This window comes from Salminus brasiliensis, chromosome 13 (assembly GCF_030463535.1).
Source record: "Salminus brasiliensis chromosome 13, fSalBra1.hap2, whole genome shotgun sequence".
Classification (NCBI taxonomy): domain Eukaryota; kingdom Metazoa; phylum Chordata; class Actinopteri; order Characiformes; family Bryconidae; genus Salminus; species Salminus brasiliensis.
Window position 1 is genome coordinate 12,884,817 of NC_132890.1, and position 10,000 is coordinate 12,894,816.

The 10,000-nt window shown below is 46.6% G+C and overlaps 7 non-coding genes across 7 annotated transcripts in view; all 7 read left to right on the forward strand.

Moving 5' to 3' along the window:
- Positions 1-11, forward strand: part of LOC140575556 (5S ribosomal RNA) — a 119-nt gene extending 108 nt beyond the window's left edge. The window contains exon 1 of the ribosomal RNA XR_011980830.1: positions 1-11. This exon is cut by the window's left edge and continues 108 nt beyond it. This is a non-coding gene — a ribosomal RNA (5S ribosomal RNA).
- Positions 12-1,400: 1,389 nt separating this feature from the next.
- On the forward strand, positions 1,401-1,519 carry LOC140575689 (5S ribosomal RNA). Its single transcript, XR_011980956.1, has one exon. It is a non-coding gene; the product is annotated as a 5S ribosomal RNA (ribosomal RNA).
- Positions 1,520-2,908: 1,389 nt separating this feature from the next.
- Positions 2,909-3,027, forward strand: LOC140575802 (5S ribosomal RNA). Its single transcript, XR_011981062.1, has one exon. It is a non-coding gene; the product is annotated as a 5S ribosomal RNA (ribosomal RNA).
- A 1,389-nt stretch (positions 3,028-4,416) lies between these two features.
- LOC140575557 (5S ribosomal RNA) lies at positions 4,417-4,535 on the forward strand. Its single transcript, XR_011980831.1, has one exon. It is a non-coding gene; the product is annotated as a 5S ribosomal RNA (ribosomal RNA).
- A 1,389-nt stretch (positions 4,536-5,924) lies between these two features.
- Positions 5,925-6,043, forward strand: LOC140575558 (5S ribosomal RNA). The gene has a single exon (XR_011980832.1). It is a non-coding gene; the product is annotated as a 5S ribosomal RNA (ribosomal RNA).
- Positions 6,044-7,432: 1,389 nt separating this feature from the next.
- Positions 7,433-7,551, forward strand: LOC140575803 (5S ribosomal RNA). The gene has a single exon (XR_011981063.1). It is a non-coding gene; the product is annotated as a 5S ribosomal RNA (ribosomal RNA).
- Positions 7,552-8,940: 1,389 nt separating this feature from the next.
- LOC140575559 (5S ribosomal RNA) lies at positions 8,941-9,059 on the forward strand. The gene has a single exon (XR_011980833.1). It is a non-coding gene; the product is annotated as a 5S ribosomal RNA (ribosomal RNA).
- Positions 9,060-10,000: the final 941 nt, after the last annotated feature.

A 10,000-nucleotide genomic window follows, 5' to 3' on the forward strand; every position in this document is an offset into this window, starting at 1 on the left:
TGCTGTAAGCTTTTGCCATCCTCAAGCACTTACATGCACATTCTTTCACTTGCTTTTCTTACTTTTACTCCATCTTACTTTACGCTTTCACAAATCTACAACGCATTACCCTTTCTTTTACATGCACGTCCTTGTGTTACATTTCATACGGCCTTTGGAGTCTTCAGAGTCGAAACATTTCAGCGTCAGATGCCGTTTAAGCCCACCTGCATGGCCTGCCATGGGATGGAAACCAATCAGTTGCAGTTTGGCTTAATTATAGCCAGTTGCTCTCAAAACAAAACACTGGAAAATATTCAACAAGAACTCTGTGGAGGGAATGCTGTGGATAAAAGTAACCCAAGCCTGCCAGTAGGGGTCAGTGTACGTTTGAGGAAACTGACAACATGGGGGGGAAAGTCTGTTACAGGATGTCAACGCAGAGCAGAACTACAACCAATCACAGTTGCAGCTCATGGGTGGGACAAGCCCAATATTTGCTGTTAAAAACAAACAAACAAACAAAAAAACACCTGCTAATTTAGGTCACTTACTTAGGTCACATTAAAGCAACACATCACGAAAGGGAGTGAGCCGTGGGGCAATAACAGCACCGTTTCGTCACAGCCGTGATGTTTATTTCACCGTTACACGCAACCTCAAGTCATGGGCCGCCATTCATGGGTCCCCGTTCTCGTTTCGGGGGGCTGATTTCCAGTTGTATTGAGTTTTTTTAAAATTCTCCTCCCAGACCTGCCTGCATCTACAACAGTTGTTCTTTTGTCCCCCTAAAGCTTCACAGAGCTCTTTGAACTTGACATGGCGACGCCACTTCCCTAAGTCAAAAGGCTGGCTGGCCCACTCAGCCCGAGCCTGCTTCACCGGCATCCCTGCGACTCGCAACTCACCTCAGAGCGATGCTTCGCCCGGCGTGCTAGCGTGAGCTTTTTTCTTTTTTTTTTTTTGCCCGGCTTCCATATTGGTAGGAAGTAGCCTCTGCATTTATCCCGTATTCCTGTTGTACCTTAGTATGTGGAATTTAGGGGTGTAAATAAAAGGAGCCAAGACAGTTGAGAAAGATTTGTGATTTTGTAATTGTCCCGTTTCACAAGCCCATTCGACTCACGTGGCTTATGTGACTTTTATGTTGACAAGGCCGAGTCTGGCGGCCGGCGTTAGCCTTTGTTGCTGAATGTTCAAGTGTCAGCCAAAAGAGCAAGTTTTGTTGTTTTATTTTTTTTGTGAAAAGAGAAGGAGGACAGGAGAGAGCAATGAAATGTGTGATTGGTTTGAATGAGCTTGGTGGGGTTGCTTTGGAAGTAAGAAAGGAGGGCGAGTAAATGTGTGTCCCCTGTAGTGTGGAAAAGGCAGCCGTCTTTTGCCGCATGCTTATAAATAGGCTGAGTGGAAGCAGTGCTCTCGCTTACGGCCATACCACCCTGAGCACGCCCGATCTCGTCTGATCTCAGAAGCTAAGCAGGGTCGGGCCTGGTTAGTACTTGGATGGGAGACCGCCTGGGAATACCAGGTGCTGTAAGCTTTTGCCATCCTCAAGCACTTACATGCACATTCTTTCACTTGCTTTTCTTACTTTTACTCCATCTTACTTTACGCTTTCACAAATCTACAACGCATTACCCTTTCTTTTACATGTACGTCCTTGTGTTACATTTCATACGGCCTTTGGAGTCTTCAGAGTCGAAACATTTCAGCGTCAGATGCCGTTTAAGCCCACCTGCATGGCCTGCCATGGGATGGAAACCAATCAGTTGTAGTTTGGCTTAATTATAGCCAGTTGCTCTCAAAACAAAACACTGGAAAATATTCAACAAGAACTCTGTGGAGGGAATGCTGTGGATAAAAGTAACCCAAGCCTGCCAGTAGGGGTCAGTGTACGTTTGAGGAAACTGACAACATGGGGGGGAAAGTCTGTTACAGGATGTCAACGCAGAGCAGAACTACAACCAATCACAGTTGCAGCTCATGGGTGGGACAAGCCCAATATTTGCTGTTAAAAACAAACAAACAAACAAAAAAACACCTGCTAATTTAGATCACTTACTTAGGTCACATTAAAGCAACACATCACGAAAGGGAGTGAGCCGTGGGGCAATAACAGCACCGTTTCGTCACAGCCGTGATGTTTATTTCACCGTTACACGCAACCTCAAGTCATGGGCCGCCATTCATGGGTCCCCGTTCTCGTTTCGGGGGGCCGATTTCCAGTTGTATTGAGTTTTTTTAAAATTCTCCTCCCAGACCTGCCTGCATCTACAACAGTTGTTCTTTTGTCCCCCTAAAGCTTCACAGAGCTCTTTGAACTTGACATGGCGACGCCACTTCCCTAAGTCAAAAGGCTGGCTGGCCCACTCAGCCCGAGCCTGCTTCACCGGCATCCCTGCGACTCGCAACTCACCTCAGAGCGATGCTTCGCCCGGCGTGCTAGCGTGAGCTTTTTTCTTTTTTTTTTTTTGCCCGGCTTCCATATTGGTAGGAAGTAGCCTCTGCATTTATCCCGTATTCCTGTTGTACCTTAGTATGTGGAATTTAGGGGTGTAAATAAAAGGAGCCAAGACAGTTGAGAAAGATTTGTGATTTTGTAATTGTCCCGTTTCACGAGCCCATTCGACTCATGTGGCTTATGTGACTTTTATGTTGACAAGGCCGAGTCTGGCGGCCGGCGTTAGCCTTTGTTGCTGAATGTTCAAGTGTCAGCCAAAAGAGCAAGTTTTGTTGTTTTATTTTTTTTGTGAAAAGAGAAGGAGGACAGGAGAGAGCAATGAAATGTGTGATTGGTTTGAATGAGCTTGGTGGGGTTGCTTTGGAAGTAAGAAAGGAGGGCGAGTAAATGTGTGTCCCCTGTAGTGTGGAAAAGGCAGCCGTCTTTTGCCGCATGCTTATAAATAGGCTGAGTGGAAGCAGTGCTCTCGCTTACGGCCATACCACCCTGAGCACGCCCGATCTCGTCTGATCTCGGAAGCTAAGCAGGGTCGGGCCTGGTTAGTACTTGGATGGGAGACAGCCTGGGAATACCAGGTGCTGTAAGCTTTTGCCATCCTCAAGCACTTACATGCACATTCTTTCACTTGCTTTTCTTACTTTTACTCCAACTTACTTTACGCTTTCACAAATCTACAACGCATTACCCTTTCTTTTACATGTACGTCCTTGTGTTACATTTCATACGGCCTTTGGAGTCTTCAGAGTCGAAACATTTCAGCGTCAGATGCCGTTTAAGCCCACCTGCATGGCCTGCCATGGGATGGAAACCAATCAGTTGTAGTTTGGCTTAATTATAGCCAGTTGCTCTCAAAACAAAACACTGGAAAATATTCAACAAGAACTCTGTGGAGGGAATGCTGTGGATAAAAGTAACCCAAGCCTGCCAGTAGGGGTCAGTGTACGTTTGAGGAAACTGACAACATGGGGGGGAAAGTCTGTTACAGGATGTCAACGCAGAGCAGAACTACAACCAATCACAGTTGCAGCTCATGGGTGGGACAAGCCCAATATTTGCTGTTAAAAACAAACAAACAAACAAAAAAACACCTGCTAATTTAGGTCACTTACTTAGGTCACATTAAAGCAACACATCACGAAAGGGAGTGAGCCGTGGGGCAATAACAGCACCGTTTCGTCACAGCCGTGATGTTTATTTCACCGTTACACGCAACCTCAAGTCATGGGCCGCCATTCATGGGTCCCCGTTCTCGTTTCGGGGGGCTGATTTCCAGTTGTATTGAGTTTTTTTAAAATTCTCCTCCCAGACCTGCCTGCATCTACAACAGTTGTTCTTTTGTCCCCCTAAAGCTTCACAGAGCTCTTTGAACTTGACATGGCGACGCCACTTCCCTAAGTCAAAAGGCTGGCTGGCCCACTCAGCCCGAGCCTGCTTCACCGGCATCCCTGCGACTCGCAACTCACCTCAGAGCGATGCTTCGCCCGGCGTGCTAGCGTGAGCTTTTTTCTTTTTTTTTTTTTGCCCGGCTTCCATATTGGTAGGAAGTAGCCTCTGCATTTATCCCGTATTCCTGTTGTACCTTAGTATGTGGAATTTAGGGGTGTAAATAAAAGGAGCCAAGACAGTTGAGAAAGATTTGTGATTTTGTAATTGTCCCGTTTCACAAGCCCATTCGACTCACGTGGCTTATGTGACTTTTATGTTGACAAGGCCGAGTCTGGCGGCCGGCGTTAGCCTTTGTTGCTGAATGTTCAAGTGTCAGCCAAAAGAGCAAGTTTTGTTGTTTTATTTTTTTTGTGAAAAGAGAAGGAGGACAGGAGAGAGCAATGAAATGTGTGATTGGTTTGAATGAGCTTGGTGGGGTTGCTTTGGAAGTAAGAAAGGAGGGCGAGTAAATGTGTGTCCCCTGTAGTGTGGAAAAGGCAGCCGTCTTTTGCCGCATGCTTATAAATAGGCTGAGTGGAAGCAGTGCTCTCGCTTACGGCCATACCACCCTGAGCACGCCCGATCTCGTCTGATCTCGGAAGCTAAGCAGGGTCGGGCCTGGTTAGTACTTGGATGGGAGACTGCCTGGGAATACCAGGTGCTGTAAGCTTTTGCCATCCTCAAGCACTTACATGCACATTCTTTCACTTGCTTTTCTTACTTTTACTCCATCTTACTTTACGCTTTCACAAATCTACAACGCATTACCCTTTCTTTTACATGTACGTCCTTGTGTTACATTTCATACGGCCTTTGGAGTCTTCAGAGTCGAAACATTTCAGCGTCAGATGCCGTTTAAGCCCACCTGCATGGCCTGCCATGGGATGGAAACCAATCAGTTGCAGTTTGGCTTAATTATAGCCAGTTGCTCTCAAAACAAAACACTGGAAAATATTCAACAAGAACTCTGTGGAGGGAATGCTGTGGATAAAAGTAACCCAAGCCTGCCAGTAGGGGTCAGTGTACGTTTGAGGAAACTGACAACATGGGGGGGAAAGTCTGTTACAGGATGTCAACGCAGAGCAGAACTACAACCAATCACAGTTGCAGCTCATGGGTGGGACAAGCCCAATATTTGCTGTTAAAAACAAACAAACAAACAAAAAAACACCTGCTAATTTAGGTCACTTACTTAGGTCACATTAAAGCAACACATCACGAAAGGGAGTGAGCCGTGGGGCAATAACAGCACCGTTTCGTCACAGCCGTGATGTTTATTTCACCGTTACACGCAACCTCAAGTCATGGGCCGCCATTCATGGGTCCCCGTTCTCGTTTCGGGGGGCTGATTTCCAGTTGTATTGAGTTTTTTTAAAATTCTCCTCCCAGACCTGCCTGCATCTACAACAGTTGTTCTTTTGTCCCCCTAAAGCTTCACAGAGCTCTTTGAACTTGACATGGCGACGCCACTTCCCTAAGTCAAAAGGCTGGCTGGCCCACTCAGCCCGAGCCTGCTTCACCGGCATCCCTGCGACTCGCAACTCACCTCAGAGCGATGCTTCGCCCGGCGTGCTAGCGTGAGCTTTTTTCTTTTTTTTTTTTTGCCCGGCTTCCATATTGGTAGGAAGTAGCCTCTGCATTTATCCCGTATTCCTGTTGTACCTTAGTATGTGGAATTTAGGGGTGTAAATAAAAGGAGCCAAGACAGTTGAGAAAGATTTGTGATTTTGTAATTGTCCCGTTTCACAAGCCCATTCGACTCACGTGGCTTATGTGACTTTTATGTTGACAAGGCCGAGTCTGGCGGCCGGCGTTAGCCTTTGTTGCTGAATGTTCAAGTGTCAGCCAAAAGAGCAAGTTTTGTTGTTTTATTTTTTTTGTGAAAAGAGAAGGAGGACAGGAGAGAGCAATGAAATGTGTGATTGGTTTGAATGAGCTTGGTGGGGTTGCTTTGGAAGTAAGAAAGGAGGGCGAGTAAATGTGTGTCCCCTGTAGTGTGGAAAAGGCAGCCGTCTTTTGCCGCATGCTTATAAATAGGCTGAGTGGAAGCAGTGCTCTCGCTTACGGCCATACCACCCTGAGCACGCCCGATCTCGTCTGATCTCGGAAGCTAAGCAGGGTCGGGCCTGGTTAGTACTTGGATGGGAGACTGCCTGGGAATACCAGGTGCTGTAAGCTTTTGCCATCCTCAAGCACTTACATGCACATTCTTTCACTTGCTTTTCTTACTTTTACTCCATCTTACTTTACGCTTTCACAAATCTACAACGCATTACCCTTTCTTTTACATGTACGTCCTTGTGTTACATTTCATACGGCCTTTGGAGTCTTCAGAGTCGAAACATTTCAGCGTCAGATGCCGTTTAAGCCCACCTGCATGGCCTGCCATGGGATGGAAACCAATCAGTTGCAGTTTGGCTTAATTATAGCCAGTTGCTCTCAAAACAAAACACTGGAAAATATTCAACAAGAACTCTGTGGAGGGAATGCTGTGGATAAAAGTAACCCAAGCCTGCCAGTAGGGGTCAGTGTACGTTTGAGGAAACTGACAACATGGGGGGGAAAGTCTGTTACAGGATGTCAACGCAGAGCAGAACTACAACCAATCACAGTTGCAGCTCATGGGTGGGACAAGCCCAATATTTGCTGTTAAAAACAAACAAACAAACAAAAAAACACCTGCTAATTTAGGTCACTTACTTAGGTCACATTAAAGCAACACATCACGAAAGGGAGTGAGCCGTGGGGCAATAACAGCACCGTTTCGTCACAGCCGTGATGTTTATTTCACCGTTACACGCAACCTCAAGTCATGGGCCGCCATTCATGGGTCCCCGTTCTCGTTTCGGGGGGCTGATTTCCAGTTGTATTGAGTTTTTTTAAAATTCTCCTCCCAGACCTGCCTGCATCTACAACAGTTGTTCTTTTGTCCCCCTAAAGCTTCACAGAGCTCTTTGAACTTGACATGGCGACGCCACTTCCCTAAGTCAAAAGGCTGGCTGGCCCACTCAGCCCGAGCCTGCTTCACCGGCATCCCTGCGACTCGCAACTCACCTCAGAGCGATGCTTCGCCCGGCGTGCTAGCGTGAGCTTTTTTCTTTTTTTTTTTTTGCCCGGCTTCCATATTGGTAGGAAGTAGCCTCTGCATTTATCCCGTATTCCTGTTGTACCTTAGTATGTGGAATTTAGGGGTGTAAATAAAAGGAGCCAAGACAGTTGAGAAAGATTTGTGATTTTGTAATTGTCCCGTTTCACGAGCCCATTCGACTCACGTGGCTTATGTGACTTTTATGTTGACAAGGCCGAGTCTGGCGGCCGGCGTTAGCCTTTGTTGCTGAATGTTCAAGTGTCAGCCAAAAGAGCAAGTTTTGTTGTTTTATTTTTTTTGTGAAAAGAGAAGGAGGACAGGAGAGAGCAATGAAATGTGTGATTGGTTTGAATGAGCTTGGTGGGGTTGCTTTGGAAGTAAGAAAGGAGGGCGAGTAAATGTGTGTCCCCTGTAGTGTGGAAAAGGCAGCCGTCTTTTGCCGCATGCTTATAAATAGGCTGAGTGGAAGCAGTGCTCTCGCTTACGGCCATACCACCCTGAGCACGCCCGATCTCGTCTGATCTCGGAAGCTAAGCAGGGTCGGGCCTGGTTAGTACTTGGATGGGAGACAGCCTGGGAATACCAGGTGCTGTAAGCTTTTGCCATCCTCAAGCACTTACATGCACATTCTTTCACTTGCTTTTCTTACTTTTACTCCATCTTACTTTACGCTTTCACAAATCTACAACGCATTACCCTTTCTTTTACATGTACGTCCTTGTGTTACATTTCATACGGCCTTTGGAGTCTTCAGAGTCGAAACATTTCAGCGTCAGATGCCGTTTAAGCCCACCTGCATGGCCTGCCATGGGATGGAAACCAATCAGTTGTAGTTTGGCTTAATTATAGCCAGTTGCTCTCAAAACAAAACACTGGAAAATATTCAACAAGAACTCTGTGGAGGGAATGCTGTGGATAAAAGTAACCCAAGCCTGCCAGTAGGGGTCAGTGTACGTTTGAGGAAACTGACAACATGGGGGGGAAAGTCTGTTACAGGATGTCAACGCAGAGCAGAACTACAACCAATCACAGTTGCAGCTCATGGGTGGGACAAGCCCAATATTTGCTGTTAAAAACAAACAAACAAACAAAAAAACACCTGCTAATTTAGGTCACTTACTTAGGTCACATTAAAGCAACACATCACGAAAGGGAGTGAGCCGTGGGGCAATAACAGCACCGTTTCGTCACAGCCGTGATGTTTATTTCACCGTTACACGCAACCTCAAGTCATGGGCCGCCATTCATGGGTCCCCGTTCTCGTTTCGGGGGGCTGATTTCCAGTTGTATTGAGTTTTTTTAAAATTCTCCTCCCAGACCTGCCTGCATCTACAACAGTTGTTCTTTTGTCCCCCTAAAGCTTCACAGAGCTCTTTGAACTTGACATGGCGACGCCACTTCCCTAAGTCAAAAGGCTGGCTGGCCCACTCAGCCCGAGCCTGCTTCACCGGCATCCCTGCGACTCGCAACTCACCTCAGAGCGATGCTTCGCCCGGCGTGCTAGCGTGAGCTTTTTTCTTTTTTTTTTTTTGCCCGGCTTCCATATTGGTAGGAAGTAGCCTCTGCATTTATCCCGTATTCCTGTTGTACCTTAGTATGTGGAATTTAGGGGTGTAAATAAAAGGAGCCAAGACAGTTGAGAAAGATTTGTGATTTTGTAATTGTCCCGTTTCACAAGCCCATTCGACTCATGTGGCTTATGTGACTTTTATGTTGACAAGGCCGAGTCTGGCGGCCGGCGTTAGCCTTTGTTGCTGAATGTTCAAGTGTCAGCCAAAAGAGCAAGTTTTGTTGTTTTATTTTTTTTGTGAAAAGAGAAGGAGGACAGGAGAGAGCAATGAAATGTGTGATTGGTTTGAATGAGCTTGGTGGGGTTGCTTTGGAAGTAAGAAAGGAGGGCGAGTAAATGTGTGTCCCCTGTAGTGTGGAAAAGGCAGCCGTCTTTTGCCGCATGCTTATAAATAGGCTGAGTGGAAGCAGTGCTCTCGCTTACGGCCATACCACCCTGAGCACGCCCGATCTCGTCTGATCTCGGAAGCTAAGCAGGGTCGGGCCTGGTTAGTACTTGGATGGGAGACTGCCTGGGAATACCAGGTGCTGTAAGCTTTTGCCATCCTCAAGCACTTACATGCACATTCTTTCACTTGCTTTTCTTACTTTTACTCCATCTTACTTTACGCTTTCACAAATCTACAACGCATTACCCTTTCTTTTACATGTACGTCCTTGTGTTACATTTCATACGGCCTTTGGAGTCTTCAGAGTCGAAACATTTCAGCGTCAGATGCCGTTTAAGCCCACCTGCATGGCCTGCCATGGGATGGAAACCAATCAGTTGCAGTTTGGCTTAATTATAGCCAGTTGCTCTCAAAACAAAACACTGGAAAATATTCAACAAGAACTCTGTGGAGGGAATGCTGTGGATAAAAGTAACCCAAGCCTGCCAGTAGGGGTCAGTGTACGTTTGAGGAAACTGACAACATGGGGGGGAAAGTCTGTTACAGGATGTCAACGCAGAGCAGAACTACAACCAATCACAGTTGCAGCTCATGGGTGGGACAAGCCCAATATTTGCTGTTAAAAACAAACAAACAAACAAAAAAACACCTGCTAATTTAGGTCACTTACTTAGGTCACATTAAAGCAACACATCACGAAAGGGAGTGAGCCGTGGGGCAATAACAGCACCGTTTCGTCACAGCCGTGATGTTTATTTCACCGTTACACGCAACCTCAAGTCATGGGCCGCCATTCATGGGTCCCCGTTCTCGTTTCGGGGGGCTGATTTCCAGTTGTATTGAGTTTTTTTAAAATTCTCCTCCCAGACCTGCCTGCATCTACAACAGTTGTTCTTTTGTCCCCCTAAAGCTTCACAGAGCTCTTTGAACTTGACATGGCGACGCCACTTCCCTAAGTCAAAAGGCTGGCTGGCCCACTCAGCCCGAGCCTGCTTCACCGGCATCCCTGCGACTCGCAACTCACCTCAGAGCGATGCTTCGCCCGGCGTGCTAGCGTGAGCTTTTTTCTTTTTTTTTTTTTGCCCGGCT